We start from the raw sequence: 21,734 nt of genomic DNA on the forward strand, positions 1-21,734 counted from the left end.
GTGAGAAAGAAAAAGAAATAACTACAAACAGTACACTAAAAATAACCTCTTGTTGCCATTTTTTGGAGTTCATTTCCATAAGCATCACTTTGTATGGTCATATGCACATAGCTACTGTGATCCTCTGCTAAGAATATCCTAAACATTGTCTAGTTATTACAAATGAGGGAGACCATGCAGTCTATGTTTCTTTGAATCTAGATTACTTTACTTAATATAATTCTTTCCAAGTCTTTCCAATTCCTTATGAATGGATTAATGTCATCCTTTCTGGTGGAAGCATGGAATTCTATTGTGAGTGTACATATATATATATATGCATATATGTGTATATATACACATATATGCATATATATGTATGTATCTCACATTTTCTTGATCCAGTCATCTACTGCGGGACATCTGAGTTGATTCCATATCTTAGTTATAGTATATAATGCTGAAAATGAACATGGTTGTTCTGGTAGCTTTAGTGTGGCCTTGTTTGTGATCATTTGGGTAAATGTCCAGGAGTGGGATTGCTGGATCATAGGGACAGTCTATGTGTAGTCTTTTGAGGAACCTCCATGCTGCTTTCCAGAGTGGTTGAACAAGTTTACACTCCCACAACAGTGCAGTAGGGTTCCCTTAGCATCTGTGATTATTAATTTTCTTGATATTGGCCATTCTAACTGGGCTGAGAGAGAACCTCAAGGTTGTTTTGATTTTGCTCTAAAGAGTTATTTTAAGTATCTAAGAAAGGACCTAAGGCCCTGAGCTAAAGAGACCATTGTGATTTGTTTGTTCATGTCTCCCACAGGCTCATGAATGCTGGATCCCCAGCTCGGGGCTGTTTGGGAAGTAATGGAAACTTTAGTTGATGGGGCCTCACTTGGAGAAATAGGCCACTGGAGGCTTGTACTTAGGGATACATGCTCTCCCTTCCTGTTTCTGTATTTGGCTTCCTGGCTGCCATAACTCAGCTCCACTAAGCCTTTCCTGAATGATATTCTGCCCCAGCCCAGGCCCTGAAACAATGTTGTCTGTGACCTGAGTCTGAATCCATGAACCAAAATAAATCTTTACTCCTTCAAACTGCTTTGTCTCAGGTATGTGTTGTTGCAAGAACTACTGGCTAAAACAACTCTGAGCTTTGATCTTTTTTTCTTCCTTCAAAATGAAATAATGGTGAGACAAAGGACAAAGAGTGAAAGTCACAGCCATACTCATGAGAAAATATGTTGGAAATGGACCTTATAACTTGAAGAGGATGGGGTGGGGGAAGGGAAAGTGGGAGAAAAATGAGAAAGGAGTAACAAGTTCAGCAAGAAATGTACTCACTACCTTACGTATGTAACTGTTACCCCTCTGTACGTCACCATGACAATAAAATTAGATTTAAAAAAGATTTTTTCTCTTTTTTCTAAATCACCAATTAAAAAAAATGTTTTCTGGGGCTGGGAAGGTGGCTCAGTGGTAGAGTGCTTGCCTTGCATGCATGAGGCCCTGGGTTCGATTCCTCAGCACCACATAAGCAGAAAAAAGCTGGAAGTGGCGCTGTGGCTCAAGTGGTAGAGCACTAGCCTTGAGCTGAAGAGCTGAGGGACAGTGCTCAGGCCCAGAGTTCGGGCCCCACGACTGGCAAAAAAAAAAAAAAACTGTTAAAAAAATGTTTTCTATATTTTGTCTAATTGCCAGCAGTGTAGTGTTTAACTGAGGCTGATGTTTTTATTTGATGTTTTCTTCAGGACTTTTCTGTGGGCCACTGAAAGACATTTTAGGAAATTCCTATACACGTGATTAAGATTTATTCTTTACCTTCTTTCGATTGGATGGGCATTTAGAATGTCTCAATACATCTTAAAGATAGTCTTGCTCTGGTCTTCACATATCACTATATACAGATCTGATTAATGATGTTGAAAAAATATAATATCTTTATATTTGGTATCTTAATTATAGTAAAATATGGGAATGCATTTTAGGAATAGTTTTATAAACTAATTTATCTTCCTCTAAACAAAATGAGATATGACTGATTAAGTATTTGGAAATATAAATGTGATTTTTTATGAGAATATAAGTTCTGGTACTGAAAATTGAAATTGTCTTGAAAAATTAGTTCAAAATAACTTTTACACATGTACCTTTTGGCTAACTCATAAATGAAGTGTACAAACCACTTATTCAGTTACTGCCTCATAAATGAAATATAAAAACGACTTGAGTTTTACCAGTTGCAGAGGAGTTTCTGGAAAGCATTGAGAAGAAACGAATTGTCACCTTCTCTTACTATTAACAACAACAAGAAAAAGAAAGAATGAGGAAGGCTATTAAAACTGACACAATTTGTTTTGTGTTTTCAAATGATTCCCTTGGCAGTAATTAGTTTGATGATGCTTAATATGGATTGACAAATAAAAAATGTCCCACATGTTGCTTTGATTTTGTAGAATAGAGACATCTAGTTTGGGAGTGAAGAATGTTAGTGTTTGAATTAAGTTTCCTTCCAGCAAACATTTGTAGAGTCTTTCTCTCAGTATAGTGAGGAAATATTGCTGTGCAGAGGGAAAGAACGGGGGATACTTGAAGGGCTTTCTCTGTAGTAATAAAACCAGGCATACAACACAACTACCTATAAGTTCAAAGCAGTACTAGATGAGAACCATGCTAATAATAATTGGAAATTGTGAGTTTCCCAAGGGAAAAAGGATCTCTGCTGATAGCATTTTTAAAAAGTCCCATCTCAGAGAGGAAGATTAGTCACTGATGGTGACTGTTAACAGATATAGACTGCAAGCCCCATGACAAGGACGGTCAGATGTTACGCATGTCTGTATTCACAGTGCCTAGAACAAATCAGGCATGCAGTAAGTGCTCAAGAAAGTTGTCATTGAATACCCTGGTACATTGAGGAACTCACAATTGAACTTACCAACTCAGGACAATGAGAGGAGTTAAGCATCAGGTTGCTTTCGCTTTTGAGGTAGACGTTGAGGAATAAGTTTGGTTTTTTTGTTTGTTTGTTTGTTTTGTCGGTTGTGGGGCTTTGAACTCAGGGCCTGGGTGCTATCCCTCAGCTCTTCAGCTCAAGTCAAGCACTCTACCACTTGAGCCACAGTGCCACTTCTGGTTTTCTGAGTGATTTATTGGAGATAAGAGTCTCCCAAAGTTTCCTGCCCAGGCTGGCTTTGAACCATGATCCTCAGCTCTCAGTCTCCTGAGTAGCTAGGATTATAGGCCTGAGCCACCAATGCCCAGCTTGAGGAATAAGTTTGGTGGCATTTTTTTTTTAATTTACTGGGCTTGAACTTGGCCCCTTTTATGTGGTCAGCAGATGCTGTATCTGTGGACACACTTCTAGCCCTTTTATTTACTTGTTGTTTTTATAGATAGGATATTGCTTCCAGCTCCGGTGCATGCCTGGATTGCAATCTGCCTGTTTTAGGCTTCCCATCAAATCTGGAATGACTTTCAGCTTTTCCTGTTGAAGAGGAACTTTGTGGACTTTTCTGCTCAGTCTGTCCTGGAACCATGAACCTCCTGTTTTCTGGCTCTTGTGAAGCTAGGATACATGTACCACCATACCCAGCTATGGTTAGCCTCAAACTTTGATCCTCCCATTCTCAGCCTTCCAATAGCTAGGATTAATTGGTTTTGTATTTAAAATAGATATCTTATTTAACAATACATGAACTAAACCCAAATAATTTCATTTTAACCAAGCTAGATAACAATCCCAAGAATTACTTGTTAGGATTTAGGACTTAATTTTGACATTACTTCATAACTAAATAAAGGTCCTCACAAATGATCTCAGTTCATTTTTACCTTGTCTACCTTTATTCAGTAGTCACTGCTCTAACCAGGATAGAATATTCTTCATCCTGTCCCAAATCTTACATATTATACCTTAAATACAAGTCGGGGGAAGGACAAAAGTCCCTGGATCAGTGAGCTAATGCAATCTAATTTCTACTCTACAACACAATAGAGACAAGTTCCTTTTAAGAGTTAAGTTATGGTTTTAATCATTTTAACAATGCAAAGTAATGACAATGCAAATGTTATTTGTTATTTATATCTACACGATAGATGGCACTGGAACTAGAGCAATCTCTGCTCCACAAAGCCATGCAAAGATCCAGGCTCTTTGTATTTCCCTTCTATTTTGCCTCTGTCCAATGGGATTTAAGCTGACCTTTCAGGTAGAATTGACCAAGTATCATTTTGTACCTGTTCCTTCCCATTATACAAGAGAAAGAGGAGAAGGACATGTTGCATAATGTAGACTTCACACATTTTACTCCCACTCATCCTTATTTGACAGAATTCAAACAAATAGTACATCTCACTGCAAGAAATTAGGAGAAATGTTGCCTCCATCTTTCCCAACTAGAACTCAGGATTTTATTACAAAAAGCAAATAGGAGTATCGGGAAACATTAAGGTGACCCTAAAACAGCTTACTTTTCTTCCTCCCTGAAATACCATGCAATCAATTATTTCAACAATGACATTGACCTACTGGTTTGGGAATTTGGAATTTGGTGAATAAGGCAGTTGGGGGGAGGGGCTCATGCCCTAGAGATAACATTATTATTCTTATATATCTAGAGTCCATTTATGCCCTAAGTGCTTCAGATAATGCTGCTATAATCAATTCTCAAAACCATAATAAGAAGTAGCCACTATTACCCCTAATATTCTCAATTAATCAAGACTCAAAAATGTCATGGACACAAATCGACTGAGTAACAGAAACTGGATTTGCACTTATATCAAATGCCAATTCTTCTTCACTACATAATTTTCTTCTCATATACTAAACTGACAAATACACAGCTTCTTCCCCTTCTGCTACCTGCAAATAAAACCACTTTTTCCTGATACTTAATAATGATCCATGACTTCAGGGCAACAATCCATACTCTAATTTCTTGCTCTCGAATAACCTGAAATTGAGTATAATACAGTGTTTCATGACTAACCAATATCTTAAAAACTGTGGTAATTTTAGCAAATACTAGGCTGCCATTCCAGGGACCACACAAGGAAAACCAAAATCAAGTTGTGTGTGTGTGTGTGTGTGTGTGTGTGTGTGTGACTGTGTGTCTGTGTCTGAGTATCTGTGTATCTGTGTGTCTGTGTGTGTAATCAATTGAGAAAACATTTTGTTTGATTATAAATTTCAAGTTATCATTTCATGTCACTGTAGCCAGCAAAAGCATTCCGAGTCATACAAGAGAATTCATATTTCAATTTCTGAGTACCCCCCGTCCCCGCTCTTCGATGGACACAGTGTATCCTAATATATTAAACAGGTCTCCTGATCACGCCTTCCATGGGGCCAGGATGCAATTTGCTAGCAAATTGGAATCAGAATGAGGTTTTTAAAGAAAACCTTCCCACAGTTGTAAACATCCTTAATTTTTACAGCAACACATTGACTTCAAACTGGACTCCTAATTATTGCAATATTTCCTTTAAAAGCCCATATTGTAGTTTCTGTAAGGTTCAGACATCTGCTTCAAATCCAGAAATTTCTTTCCTTTCTCAGAAAGGTTGCTCTCCTCCAATTAGCCTCAGCAGAGCTGCTGTAGCAAGTGGAGCTCTGTGGAAGGGGTTTCATGTTTACTGGGTGCATTCCAGCCTCACCCGCCTTTCCCCACATGGGACCATAATAACTACTTTGCCTGTTGGGCCTACGACCAAATGGCCTTTGAAGTACAAAGGGCTATGTTCTGAGTCTTTTAAAAATATACTCTGCAAATCTTCGGTCTATCATAAATAAAGGCAGTTTACCTAAGACAACACAATCCTTGACATTTCTATTTTAAGTATTGGAAATAAGTTTCAAGTATTAGAAGAAGAAAACTTGTCAGTGTTGTGGTTGTGGTTGGATGTTTTCCACATCTGAAACACAAGATTCTGGAGGCTGCTAGAGCTGGTGGTTGGAGCAGCAACTGTTATTATCCCAAACCAAGAGGCGGGTGGTAATGATGATGACCATTGATACTTAACCCTGTCTTTCATCCTCAATAATTTCAAAGCTCCCAATAAATGGCCTTCCATAAAATGCCACACGGATAACTGAATTATTCCAACATAAGTCCTCCCCCTCCTCCAAGAAACCTGTACCACAGAATCCATAGGTTTGGATTAGGGGAAAATGTAGGCTTGGCTTGCAAGCTTGCCACTTAATAGGAATGTCATCAGATGAGACTATTACCCTCTGGGGCTCAGCTTCCAGCTAACTAGGGATTTGTTTTCTCTATCTGCAAAATGGATACTATTGGAGTTTTAAGAGTTAATATTAACTTTGTCTCTTTCATCAGTCCAACTCCAAGTTTGGAACCGATATTTCAATGATGAGCAGAGAACATTCCAATTTATTACCAATAAAGTATGCTTTCAGACCAGCTCACAAGTATGGCAATTCAACTTGATCTTGTCCAGTGGGTGGTTCTAAGAAGACAGTAATAATCTAGGCTTAGAACCAAGATGTGTTGTTAAAGTCACTGGGTTAATCCTTTAATTGAAGCTAGGAGAGTAGAGAAGACCATACAGACGTGGCTTAAACTCAGAAGACGAAAGCCAAAGGTGCAGATAGGCAGAGTAATGACTGGGAAGAAAACTGAGTGACCCCAAAGCAGAAGAACATATTCCATTACAGACCTGTTTTGTCCAAGAGATGTTTGAGAGCAGATCTGCTTCGTCTCTGTTCACCCTGCTGGCAGCATTCTTTGTATCATGGGCAAGACCAGTCACAGTCACTACCCAGGCTGGTAGGAGGCATAGTTTTGCCTTACAGCAATTATGTCATTTATTAATACTGATGCTCCATAAACACTGTATAAAAGTATCCACTCCTTCGAAGAAAATCACATAGTAACAGCTCTCTTTCAATTTCCCTGTTTGATTAGTTGTTATTAAGAACAGTAATAGCATCAGTACTTACATATGGTACCTTGGAAGAGATCAAATCTTCAGCCAGTCTCTGTCCTCTTAGCCTCTATTCCAATCTTCTGTTCTTTTCTTACCTACTGAAGCATTTCCTAGCAGTCAGTCACTTACTTGATGTTTATTTATTGGTGGTTTCTAAGCCTCAGTTCCCCTAATATGTCTGATGATTACCACAGGGAAACTAATTCGAATAGTACCTGGAAATATAAGTAAGCAATCTTCAATCTCTCTCTGTGCATTCTCCTTTTTCTTCCTTCCTTCTTTTCTTCCTTCCTTCTTTTCTTCCTTCCTTCTTTTCTTTCTTTCTTTCCTTCCTTCCTTCTATTTTGCTTTCTTTCTCTTTCTTTCTTTCCTTCCTTCCCTCTTTCTTTGTTTTTGTTTCCTTTCTCCTTCATTCCTCCTTCCTTCCTTTTCTCCCTCCTTCTTTCTTTCTTCTTTGTTTCTTTCTCTTTCCCTTTTCCTTCTTCCTTTCCTCCTTTTTCTCTCTCCTACCATCTTTTTCCTCCCTTTTCCTACCTTGCTTCCTTGCTTCCTTGCTTCCTTGCTTCCTTCCTTGCTTCCTTGCTTCCTTCCTTCCTTCCTTCCTTCCTTCCTTCCTTCCTTCCTTCCTTCTCTAACTCCATCTCCTTCTCTCTTCATCCTTCTCTACCTCCTTCACTCCCTTTCTTTCAACATAAACATCACTTACACATGTTTAGACATTGTTCTATGAAATGTTCAGACTGATACTAGGAATGATCTCTGCCATGGAAGTTTGAAGACTCTGGGCTAGTTAGGGGAAGAAACATAAAAAAATCTAAACCAGTGGACCAAGATGATGGTAGCAAGTGACAGGTTGGAGCAGAATGGCATTGATGATGGCAGCAAATACCTCAGGACCATCAAGGAGCAGGTGTGTGTTGAGCTCATCCTTAACAGCTGGAGAAGCAGGGGCTATGGACTCTATGCACATGCTGATTTGTAAACATTCCTGGAGGGAGGCTTGAGAGGAAACAAGTCCCAGGGGATACTTGGATCACTTTCACTCATACAAGCATGGCAGTGTAACTGAATTTCTTTCTAATACAAATTCAGCTCGAACTTGAGCCTGCGCTTCTGAGCTGGAGTTTGTGGTTACAGCACAAACGACACCCCAAACTAAGTTGAGGTGACCAAAATGAGATGACAAGAACCCAAGGCACCCTTAATCCAGTAGGGGTGGCATCATTCTAGTTGGCATCTGGTAGGAGACAGCAGTGGGGCGCAATCCCAGCTCATCAGCAGAAGCAACCTCACCCAACACCCGTATTGCTGATATTCTGATCTTGAATTTACCAGTCTCCAAAATGATAATACATACATACATTCATAAATTTTCTGTTATTTATACCACCCAGTCTGTTGTATTTCAGTATGATGATCTGAGCTGTTGAATAAATTCCTGTGCAGTGTCTTTACCTGAATCATTTTCAAGTGTCCCAAGTATTTTAATGTCATTCCAAGATAAACTGAAGTTTATTCCTTGTAAATATATCCACTTGGGTAAGAACAATGTGTTTTTATACTCTTTAAAGTACACACCACTACTAATACTGTAAATTACAGGACTGTTTGGTTAACTATGATCCTTATTTGCTCTCTAGAAGAGAAGGTCTCCTAAGTTTATTCATGTCCTAAGTTTATTCAATCAGAGAGCAAGCTCACCTCGCTAAACCATGAGGTCCGGTATTATTATGGCATATTGGAGGTTTTTCCTAGGCAGGGCTATCACTCATCATAACATTGCTCAACTCTGAGGGGCTCCATTTATATTAAAGTTTCATGAGTGTTGTTCCACAGTGTTCAGATAAACAGCAACTCGTAATGCTTAACATGGTATAATGCACATAACTATATGCAAAGTTCATAAAATCAACATTAAAAACCCCCGCTCAGCTTGCTTCCAGTAAATCCAACCAACTATCAGGGTTCAGCCATGAGTTCTGCCAGCTGCAGCCATCTTTTACTTTCAGAAGGCAAATGTCATCTCTCTATTCCATTCACCACACACTAAGATATGGTGAGAGGAAAGAGTTACCTAAGGTTCTTCTACCACCTGAGTTTAAGTCCAGGGAGCTCTGTCTTCTGCAATAGATAAGATTGTTTCAGAATATTGATCTAGCTCTCTAATACTTTGCTATTAAAGTTGTTTAAAGCCTTACAGCAGGAAGAGAGCCCCAGAAACTCCCCTTTCATGCTCTGAGCTACTGATTCCTCTAGCTCCACTTATCTTCCAATTCACAGGGATCTACTCTGTTTCTTATTCACTTAATCTCTGGAAGGAAAAGAAAAGCCATAAATAAGCTGTCATGTCCTTTAATTGACTGACTAAGAGGAGGGTGGAAAAGTCCAAAGAAAAGCCAAAAAGGAAGGTAGAAAAGGTTATAGAAGGGGGGAGGCATCCTTATTCACTTGTCCTGGTGTTAACAAGATGCATCTAAGGCACTGATAGCCCTTCATGATTGTTATGAACAGCATGAAGTTTACTGCAAACACTTTTGTTCTTGGATCCACAGAACATGCTCCTCTCTGAAATGCATGTCAACATATCCTAATGCTTCGTCTGTATTAATAAATAACACTGTTTGCCATTCCTACATATATCTGGGGATCTCTGAGCCATGGTGAATATCAAGGTTAAGGTAGGACACAGATTTCTTTAAAATCTAGCAGTCCTATTGTGAATGCAAGACGGTGTCTCCTTGGAGTGCTTCTTTGACCAGATGCAGATTCTTTATTCAGGAGCTCTTATTTCCAGATCTCTAAACCATGTGCACCTTCTCTTTCTGTTTCTTTCTTTTTAAAAATAAATTTGTGACAGGATCTCACTACATAGCCCAAGCTAGACAGGCTAGCCTCAAACTATCCTCCAGCCTCAACACAGACATGTTTCCTAACCCTTAGACTCCTTTGCTATCATCAGGCGTGTTTAGATCCAGTAATGATTGCTACCTCTCTGAGTTCCCTTAAACTTCGCAGTGAGGACACGGCCACAGCTGATGTGGAACTGAAGAAGTGAACACCTGCAGAGAACGAAGGGATTTGGTTGAGCTATTATGGAATTCAGACCTCTCTGGAGCTGCTGGGTGAGGAACAGAGGATGCATTCCCTGTCCTTCCAGGGCCTCTTAGTGCAGAAGGGGAGAAAGCTGTGCAAACAGTGTTGGCAGTGACAAGATTGATGGTGACGTAGACACACAGAAACGAATGCGCTTGGTTCTCCCCACGGCCAACTTCTGTTATACTTTGGGAGATGTAGAGGAACATGTGGATCTGTCTGAATTCCAGACAAACCTAAACGTGGATCCATTTCATTCTGTCTTGCACGGATTCACTTGCTGAAATAAAGAGAAGTATTTGAAGAACAGCCCATACATGCTCCTTTGTATTAGGCATTCCTGCTTGAAGCCTTGGTCTAGAACTACATATCTTTTAAATGGTACCACCCCATTTGTTAGGAAATGGAAAAACTTGGAAAAAAATTATATTAAGTGAAATAAGCCGGACCCAAAGGAACACAGGTTCCATATTTGCAATAACTAGTATGTGTCTAGGATAATCTTACCAGACAAGGAGAAAAGGTCAAAAGCTATGCACCTATGAACATATAAGATGATGCTGAGCGAAATGAACCACAAGAGGTTTTATCTTTGTTGCTGTTGATTTTAACATACTATGTGATTTTTTTGTTTCTTTTGTATGTTTTTCCATCATGGTATAACTCCTAGTTTCACTGTATTTGATTCTGGTGTGCTGCATCTTGTATATATATTTTTCTGATTTGGGGAGAAGAAGGGAAATAACGAAATGCTGAAACAAGGATACAGGTTGACCCATTGTAACAATGAGATGTACAAGACACTATGTTGAAAACAAACTTTACAACTTCAGGGTGGGGAGGGAGGAGTTGGTGAGATTGGGGAGGGAAGGGATGGTAGGGGAAAAACAAAGGAGGGGGTAACAATGCTTGATAGGAAATGTGCTCATTAACTTACCTGTCACCCTTTTGTACAGTATCTTTACAATAAAAATATTTTTAAATGCCCTTTAACTCTTCAAATCTGTTTCTGAACACAGATAAGAACTATTATTCTTGTGGAGTTGGAGGGTGTCAGTGACACCATAGATGTAAGCTCTTTTATGTTTTTTTTTCCCCTCAATGCCTGGTAGACATTCAATAGTCAATGTCAGTATCTACTCGAAACCCTATGAGCCACACCAGCTTGCTCCTAGAAATAGGACTTGCCATGTTCTTCATAAAATGTACAGGATGAGCTTTATAATTAGGCAGTGGACAGGGAAGGCTGGAGAGTAAGCTTACATGAAAAAGGCCAGTTTGCTTGGAGTCTGGGGTTGTCATTACTGTTTTTCAGGAGATCACATTCATGTGTGGGGACAGTTGAGAAACACTTACAGCGAATGCTCCTAATGTCACCACAAGGCAAGGGCTCTTCAGCTCTCATGCCTGGCTGTCCCTAGATAACGCTGACGTTTTATCAGTGTGGGCTCAGTCGTTCCTTTGGTTAAACTTCCCCTTTACCACCATTGTCTCTGAAGAAAGAGTTATGGGGTGGGGAAACCACCTTTTTAGGAGGAGGAGGTGACTACAGGCAATGTCATCCTGGCCCAAAGCAAAGCCAGAGTGGCTCTGAAGAAAGATGTGGTCTCAGAAGTCATGAATCAAGTTCTTGGCTTGTGGAGAGTGGGTGATGAGGGGAAGATGCCTGCTCGTTCACTACAGGATATTAGAGCTCAGAACTCGGAGGCCATGACGCTGTGTTTCTGGGGCCCATTTAGAAGCAAGGAGATGAGATGCATCATGGTCCATAACGTCTCTTTGGAGTGCTAGTCTGGATCAGCAATCAGACTAGACTTCAGGGTCCAATGGCTCCTAAGCCATGATTTCATTTACCAACTCAGTGCCTCCAGAAGCCGGCAGGCAGTTTTAATTTTCCTGCTGCCTTTTCAGCTCTGTGCACTGAGAGAGGCCTTACTATAGTGTCCTTATTCATGTTGGTGTCATTTGCCCTAGAGCTGAAGCCGAATGTGCCCAACATGAACTTCTACCCCTCGCTTTACAGAGCTGACTCAGAGAAGAGCTGAGGTTAGGTATAAATGCTGAGCCCAATTAAGGGTTTATACATCTAGCACACTACTTTTCCCAGTGTACAGAACATTTGCCTCCTTCAGAAAGAAAAGACCAATCTGAAATGAGACACAGTATATCTTGGTGAGTGAGATGATAATGTTATGATCCAAACTGACCAGGGTTCAGTTTCTGGCTCCAACTATTCATGCCAGATATTTTGGGCAGATATTACTCTTGTCTGATCCTGCATATTATCAGTGGGGATAGGGATATATGAGAACTGACTTTGCACTGAAAATTACAAAGAGCATCACCTGAGATAAATGCAGGAGCAGCAGCTCCATCCCGGGTACGTGGTGAGCACACACGTGCTGTCCATGCCGTCCTGTGCCCTTTCCCCTTGGTAATGGAGCTCACTCTCATATCAAACTTGCCCACAGGAAAACATGCCAAGCTTGGAGGGTTGCCATGACAACAGCTCTGGAACTGAGTGATGCCCTTAGTGACTCCATAGAGAAGGGTTCGTGGCTGGAGGTAAGGTCCTAGACATGAAAGCTAGAAGCCCCATGTACGGTTAGAGACTTATTTAATCCAAGATGGACTGCATATTAGAACAGGAGCTATGGCAGACAGTGAAAAGAAGGATCCTCAGTGATGTATTTAAGTAGTTGAATAAACCCAATCTGATCCCCACCCAGCTGTTCTGTGTTCTATGTGGATCATATACCCTCCATAGATTCTCCATCTGATCTCTGTCCAGCACCGGATGTTCATAGGATTGTTTTAAACAGAATGAAAAGGAAAAATTATACTAAGAATGCAAAAGAAGATACTGTTAGGTTTTTAAAAAGAGGTAGCCGTGTAAAAACAGCACCAGCACTCACTTGGTATTCAGGTAAGGGGTAGGTTTATTCAGTAGACCTGCTGGGACCAGACAAGGTTGGCACTCCACGCAGCTGGGAAAGGCCTAGGAAAGAGAGAGAGAGCTGGGAAAGAGAGAGAGGAAAGAGAGAGAAAAGAGCTTGAGAAGAGCTAGACAAGAGCAGAGAGAGAGGTAGCCGAGTAAGAACAGCAGCACTCACGTGGTATTCAGGTAAGGGGTAGGTTTATTCAGTAGACCTGCTGGGACCAGGCAAGGTTGGCACTCCACGTGGCTGGGAAAGAGAGAGAGCTGGGAAAGAGAGAGGAAAGAGAGAGAAAAGAGCTAGAAAAGAGCAGAGAGAGCTAGAAAAGAGCAGCGAGAGAGCATCTGGGCCTGCGCTAGGCCTTATCTAGGGTATGGGCGAGAAAGGTGTGGCCACATCAAATTCAGATGTGACCTCATTGGATGCAGATGTGACCTCTTCCAAGTGTTCCAGTTGCCTAGGTAATGCAGGTACTGGGTGGAGACTTTGCTGTGAGGAGGGGAGAGTCTGCTCTCCATTCAGGAGCAGACCTTACAGATACGAATTCTTACTTCTAGCAGAGGACACCTAAAACATTAGTACTCTTCCAAGGCTCTTTGCTTAACATTCCAGATGTCATTTCCACATTGGAGCACTTGACTTCTCTTCTTCAGACTCCAAGTTTGCCTTGCTCTGTGACACGGATGAGGTATCCCTTAAGGAATCAGAGACAAAATGTCAATTGCTTCTTTTTATTTTTCATCAACAATCACAGGAGCTTTGAAAGAATAAAAAGCTTAGTTCAATGCAGAGCTCACCTTCAAGGTAGACAGACAGTTGCATTCCATTCCTGCTGCTATCTGCTTCATGGGAGCCTCTGACTCATTTCCTACTCAGTTAACCTAAGAATAATGACCTGAAATTCATGTCACTGGCAGGTTTGTTCTATCCCCAAGTCTGTTATGTTCTTCTCTTTCCTGTAGTTCACAGCTATGTGAACACCTGGATGACATGGCTCCTGGGAGAAATCACTCCAAATGGCATCTGTATGCAAAAGAGGACTTTTCATTTGTGCCCTTGAGTGCTAGTAAACAGACAGGATTGCTCTCAGTCAGTTGGTTATGGTGACCTGCATGTGTAATTTTCTCTGTTCCTGGCACCAAAGGCAGAGCTCCAACTGAGACCCAGGGCCAAGATCTGCAGTTTACTTCCTCAGCCAGGAGAGCTCTCAGCTGAAAGCGGGGCCAGCTCTCCCCCTGGAGGCACAAATCAGGATTTAGTAGCTTTAGGCCATGTGCATTCCTGCATCTCCCAGCCTCCCCTCCTGCCCCTCCCCCCCCCATCCCAGGAGAAATACAGTCTGACATTGTGTCTTGAGAGCAAAGTAAGGTAGCTGAATAAAGAGATTTTTTTTAAAAGACACATCTTAATCATTTAAAAAAGATTCTGCTTTAGAACAATCTTCATGGGCAATTCACATTTGTTTTCAAAGTGAATACTGAGGATTATATAATAATAATATTATTTTCATAAATACTAGATCACATATACCCTTCCTTCAAATTCATATGTTGGGCTCCTGCTTCCCAGAGGGATTGGATTTTAATGATGAGCAAGCCTGGCACTTCTGTCCCATTGTTTCCATTTGTCTTTCATTGTTCTATACCTTGGCATTGTAACTCTGAGATGATATGGAGAGGTTCTAAATGCCTCCTGTACTTGGGTGTCCATTTCTTCCTTTCCATTTAGGAAATTTTCTTCTATCCTTTCATTGAAAATGAAGTCTCTATCTATATCAGCTTCCTTGGCTGATATGTGGGTTTGTTCTAGAGGTCTTAAAGCTTGGTGTAATGACTGCATCTATCTATCTATCTATCTATCTATCTATCTATCTATCTATCTATCTATCTATCTATCTATCTATCTATCATCTATCTATCATCTATCTATCTCTAAATGTAATCATTCTCCAATATTCTCTTCAATTCCTGGTATTTTTTCCTTCTACCTGGTCTAATTTCCTTGGCCACTCTTTGCAATGAGGTTTTTTTTTTTCCTTTTTTGACTTCTTAAGTGTTTCATGTTCAAGGTACTTCTTCAGTTTTCTTTTTTCAGAATCTGTATCTCTTTGCTGAATTTCTCATCCAACTTTCTACATTTCTTGTGCATAATTGAGGTCTTGATTTTATTTATCAGTTTTTCTGAATTATCTATGAGGTCACTGATCACTTTTAAAACTAGAATTTGGAATTCTTTGCCCAGCTCTTGACATTTCAATGTCTTTGGATTCAGTTATATAATACTTAGGGATTTTTAGATCATAAGGTGTGTCCCTAAGCCTTCAGGACTGTTGTTTTAATAAGAGACACTCAGATGTATAAGCACAGAGAACATACCATGTCAGGATAAAAAGGTGGTTGTTTACAAGCCAGAAAAAGAAGCCTTACCAAAAACAAACCAACTCTTCTAGCACCTTGATTTTGGGCTTTCAGCCTCCAGATCTGTGAGAAAACAGATCTATGAGTCACCCAGTCTGTGATATATTGTTATGGTAGCCCACACACTGACTAGAAATCAGAGTTGATAACCCACAGAGTTAATTCTTATCCTTTATTTCAATCTGGTCCTCATAACTCTCCTGAAAAAAAGCCATTATTAGAATAATCCAAATTTTATGAATGAAAGAGCTGATTGAAAGAGCCTATGGTTCTTCTAATGGCAGGTAAATGCAAGACTTCTCCAGAATGTATACATGATTAAAATACTTCAAGCCTCTTTTCTCCTTGTAAATGGCTCCTCGAAGGGCTTCTCCTATACATGGACCTGGATTGTCCACATGACAGCTATTTGTTTGGTTTAAGCCTGTCTCACTTTCTTTGCAAAGGGAATGGAGTAACTGCACCATTCACTGCTGTTTGTAATATACTGATAGTAGTACGCTTTTATTTACTACTGCTATTAAATAAAACCATAGTTTATATGTATTGTATTTTCTATAAATACATAGTTTTTACATACTGGGGATTGAATTTGTATCCTGCCTGTCGCAGGGCTTTTGCGGATGTGGCTTCCTCCATCTGACCAGCTCTTCTTCAACCAATTCCCATCACCATGGTGACAGACAGCTGCAATTCTTTCAGTGTGAAGGTCTTGCTTTCATTCCTACAGGTGCTTCTTGTGCTGTCCCCATCATTTAAGTTCTTTTTTTTAAATTTATGGTACATTGTGCTTCTGATAGCAGACTAATGAGGAAACCTATGCAATTTATCATTAAATTTCTATATCTCCACTAAATTGTGAGTCTTTTGGGGGGAAAGTCCTCATCCATCGACTTCACCATTATGTCCTTAAAGTCTGGCACATAGTAGGTATTTAGTATGTGAGGAGGATAAAAAAACAACTGAATGGATGGATAGGTGAATGGATGGACATAACGGGCTTTTCCCCAGAGCTAGAAGCTGTCCCTTTTTGCCTTAACCCTGATTTTGCCAACACTCATGAAAACATTTGACAGCCTAGAGATTAGAATTCCTCCCTAACATAGCATACACTGTGCTGCTAGGCAGAGCCTTAAATTGCTCCTCCATCCGGGCTTCTTAAGATGCTCAGAGGGTGGATGGCAGATATAATCATTTGCTATCCTAAAGCAAATTTGAAAACCTGTGTAACGTACCAATCTCATTTCCTTCAACAAACATATGCCTGGATAGATGTTAAATGGGGAACAATGTTTTGCTTCATTTTGCACATATTTAAGAAATGTGAAGCAGAGATTGTTCATAATAGAAGGAAGAGAGGCCTCTTGTGTGAAGCCCCAGTGCTGTACTCTTGTGTGAATGCAGTTATGGCCATTAATGATAATAGGAGTTAGGTGCATAATGCAAGCTTCTGTAAATCTATCCAGAGGATAATATGCCCCTTCATTTAAAATAGCTGATACAGTGTGAATAAAGGCCCTTCATTTTTTTAACCGCTTCTCATTTCTATGAAGAAAAGATTCACAGAATATTTTAGGACTCTGAACTAATTAACTGTGCATATGGCTTCGGAGGGCATGTGCTTTGTGTACATTGTGCTTTGGTTATTCCTAAGTCTACTTCCATAGGATGCTGAAGGGCTAGTATTTCTGGATGAGATTGAACTTCACAGAGTTGGCATTGCTAGAAGAGATTGCTTACCCCTTGGGAAAGGAGAAGACTCACTAAGTCAACAGTAGAAATGGAAGGACAGTCCTAGATGGAAGTAAGAACTAAAGGAAATACATAAAGCCCTGTAAGTGTCTGCCATATTGCCTAAAAAACCTGACCACATGCTCTGAAACCTGCTCACCAGGACAGCTCTACTGTAAAGAAAAAAAGACTCCCATGCTATGAAAAAAAAAATCTGTTTAGAATGCCGAACTGGACAAAAAAGAAAAAAGAGAGAACAAAGAAAATTTTATTTAATATAAACATATAAAAAGTATATATGCTTTCCACTTGCCATATTGTTTTTTATTTGTTATTCACCTAGCTTTTGATGTCTACCAGGCCCTTCTGGCTAATGTCGACACTAGCTGATGTGTGGTCTCTAGCTGTGACATATGTAATTAGCAAACAAGATAAATATACGCTTTGCCATTCTGATATAAATGGTGTAATTAGATATTTCTCTTTACATATCCTTAGAGAGATATTCACAATCAGCAAAAGAATGATTAAAACAACGAACTAATACACTTCCAGAATTCTACAAAAGAAACCATTTCTATAAAAACCACCAATTCAAAACTAAAGAAATGATTTGATATGAACACTTGGTACACACTCACTGAAGATATATTCAACTGAACTGAGTTGGAAAAATCAAAGAAATCATTCATATTCAATTGAAAGTCAAGCTTTTCAGATGTCAGGAAGTTGGAAACCACTCTTTTATTCACTGTTTTTATATAGTTGTGAGGGAAGAAAAAAAAGTATTTGTCTTCTGTTATTCTTCTATTTTCCTATGTAATTAAATGAAAGCTGTAAAGTCTTTATCGATGCAGTCTCTTTTAAAGGGCATGCACACTGTAAAGTAGATAGCTTCTTTGGGGAAAGGAATTAAGACATGCAAACCTTCACATTTTCACTGAGTTTATGGGTAACAGAGCCAGCTTTGTGGAGCGCCCACACCATCAGTACCCAATGGAGAAGTCGTACCATTTGGATTTAGCAATTTCATCTCTGTCTTATTTCCTTTCTCCCTCAGAGTCCAAACATCCAACCACTTTTGTGGTGGTGTTTTTTTTCTTGCATGGTTCTTTCCATGTTGTTCCCTGGATACTCTTTTTTTTATTATTATTATTTTAGGGCAATTGCAGTTGCATCTGGAGCATTTCCAGCTTCAAGGTGCTCCTCTCTACCTCTGCTGAATAACTTGGAGACTTTCTACTCATAGTTGACTCCAAGGCATGTCTGTAAAATACCCATGGAGCAAGAAGGAGGCCCATAATATCACTTTTTCAAAGTGTAATAAAATGCCCAAGTCTATCAAGGGCTGGTGGGCCCTTGCACATGACAATTAAACATTAACAGGCCCGGGGGCCCTGGGAGCAGGGCCCAGCAACTCTTTGAAGCCCTGTTTGCCAATTAAACACAGTCTGACATTTGCGTCAAGGTGGCAGGGATCCAAAGCAGAGATAGGAACGTCAACCACTTCAGGGGCATTCATTAGCTCCCCAGACATTCCTGGCCGTGGCCTGTTTCTTTACTATTGCCAAATCCACACCCTGCTCGGGAACTCAGGGGCTCTGAGAAAGTTTACTCAGATAAGCTTATTATGGAAATAGCACTTTGTCACCGTTTACTACTCACTCCTTGTTCAATTATCTTTTATCTGTTTAGAGTATTTGCCAGCTCTCCCAAGGTTCCCCAGGATGAGGCCATTGGGCTGAAAGCCCTGCCTGGGGTTGCAAGGAACAGGGGGAAGGGGGGCGGAGGGTACCACTCTGTGCTTGCCATTCTGAATGCCAGATGCACTCCAGAATTTTAGGAACTGCTAAGAGGATACCAGTAAACAATGCTGCATTTTCTGGTCATAAAAATTAAGACAGAGACCCAGGTACCTCAAGGATCCCAACAGAACTCAGAAAGGGGTTACTTTGACTGCAAAGGAGAGCATTTTGTATGGGTTACTTGATAGAGTGGGTAGCAGGAATTTCACCCACTGTCTGCAACCCTACAAGTAAGGTACTTTGCAAAATGTATGCATTGCTACGGGACAACTTAATTGAGGTTCTCCTTGATGATCCCTGGTCAAATTCCCAGCTTCTTCTCCATTGTAATTCCTAATAAGCTGTGGGAGTCTGTTACTGCCATGAAGTGCCATTTTCATAGATGTGTGCCTGCAGACTGAGTAACTGCTCTTCTGTATGGTTAGCTCATTCCAGATGTTAAGGCACAGGTTGCATTTTTTGGTTTTGCTACCATGGTAATTTTAAACTGCACTCCACCCATGGAGAAGCGATCAATTAATTCTGCTCCCTCCAGTGTGGGCTGTCCAGCAGAAGGTGGTAGAAATGATACATGCAGGCAATAAATGACATTTCACCTGCATCTCACTATTTCTCTCAGGCTACATGCTCTCGGGAAGCCAGCTGCCATATTGGGAGGAGACTCAAGAAGCCCTGTGGACAGTCTACATAGTAAGGAATCAGGCCTTTCTAACAACAGCTAGCAAAGAATAGGGGCCTTCTGTCAAAACTATGGGACTCAGGTTAGATATGGACCCCATAGCCCCAGACTAACCTGAAAGGAAGTACCCCTGTTGTCTGTCTGTAGCCTCAGTTTAACCATATCTGTTCCTGATCTGCTCCTGAACTCCTGACCTACAGAAAATTATGACACAATAAATGTTTATAGTTAAGTCATTGATGAGGTAATTGAGCAAAAGGTAACTAATATATGTGTCTCAACCCAATTGCCAAGGCACTATTAAAAGACCTTGGGGCAGACAATTGAATTCAAGACCTGAATTCTGTAGGAAAGCTTTGCCAACTTACAGGCTGTGTGACCTTGGAAAATTCACCTGCTTGCTGGATGGACTCATTCACTTTTCAAGACTCTTGTTACCTTAGAGTCTTGGGCCTGGATTAGCAGCTGTGATTATTATAACTGAACTCATGACTTTCACTAAATTGTACCCCCATACTCTAAGATGCTGAGTCTTAAGTAGAGAGTATAGATTATTTATTTCTGTACTTTAAACAACAACACTGCCTGTGGACAGATTTAATCAGGCCCAAAAGTTTCTACTGGGCCTTTACCTAAGTCAATGAATACCTATTGACCATATAGTTACTTAGAAGGGGTTACAAATGACTTCTTACATACTAGGTACTAAATATTCTAAGACCCTGTCATCACTGCCTATTTGGAAGAGTAGCTAACATTATTTTTTAAAAACCATGCCACATAACAATCATTGCAAATGGGTGGATCCACAACCACTTATTTTCTTTTCAATGTCACAATTGGTTTTTTTTTTCATTTTCTTAAATATGTGAGTAAGAATCTGAGTGGTAACATACATATCATCTTGGCTACCTGGTAGACTGAGGATGGAAGGTTCACAATTCAAAACCAGGCCAAGAAGAAAAAGTAAGACTCCCATCTCAATGGAAAAAGCTGGGTATGATGGTGCATGCCTGTCTTTGCAGCTATGATGGAACACCTAAAGTAGTTGGATGTCAGTCCAGGCTCACATTAGGCTAAAAGTGAGGCTTTATCTCAAAAACAACCAGTGGCAAGACAGTTGGAAGTGTGGCTCACTGGTAGAATACCTGCCTAACAAGCATGAGATCCTGAGTTCAAACTCCAATAATGATTGCACGTGTGTATGTGTATATATATATATACATATATAATGTTTGTGTATACAAACACATATGCACTAGGAAATGTAAAATTCCCCTCCAGTCTGAGAATTGGGTAAGGAAGTGCATGCAAAGCTTGTGTGGCTCTTTACAACCTGTGAGATCTCAGGAAGCAGTTGTAAAATCTGCTTTGTCTCTGACTGGATCCCCTATCTATCATCCTGCCTGAACCAAACAACCTCAGAGCAAGCTTGTGAATTGAATGGCTGTTGCTGTTAATCTGCATTCTCCCTTCACAAAGCCAATGTGATGTTTATTGTTTAATCACTTAGTTTAATACATTTAGAAATGGTGGGTCTCATAGGAAATTGAAACAAAATTAGAAATATTCTGAAATGCCCATAAACTTTAGATGTTTCTCTTTAGCCATATAAGTCTGAATGCTTTATGGGAGTGACTTCAACACTGCAGGCAGAGAGAGAAATGAACAAATGTCTTCATGTTTCTTTCCATTGAGTAGCATTAACATACACTAAAGACCCTCAAATATGTGCACCTACTGGTATACTTGAAAAATGATAAAATTATTAAGAATATACCAGACAAAAATTTTCAGGAGCCCAGGTAAGGTAAAATATATTTTCAATATATTCCAAGTATATAATGAATATATATCCAATTTATAGACTCAAAAGACTTTATAACCAAATTGGGTAATACCTACAACTGAAAGAGACTATTATAAACCATCGTATTATGACACTTACTACCTTCTATTTGTCAACAAAACTGTTCCAATAGAATTTAGCTTTACTGTTGACATCAACTTTAAACAGTTCATTGAGTTTGGGTCTCCAGCACAAAATTCAAAGCTTAGAAAACTGACACAATTTTTTTTCCTACCAGGAAAACTTCAATCAACCATTATGGCTCAAAATAAGGGCGGGGGCAAGGGTGGGGTGTGG

This window comes from Dipodomys ordii, unplaced genomic scaffold (assembly GCF_000151885.1).
Source record: "Dipodomys ordii isolate 6190 unplaced genomic scaffold, Dord_2.0 Scaffold20, whole genome shotgun sequence".
Classification (NCBI taxonomy): domain Eukaryota; kingdom Metazoa; phylum Chordata; class Mammalia; order Rodentia; family Heteromyidae; genus Dipodomys; species Dipodomys ordii.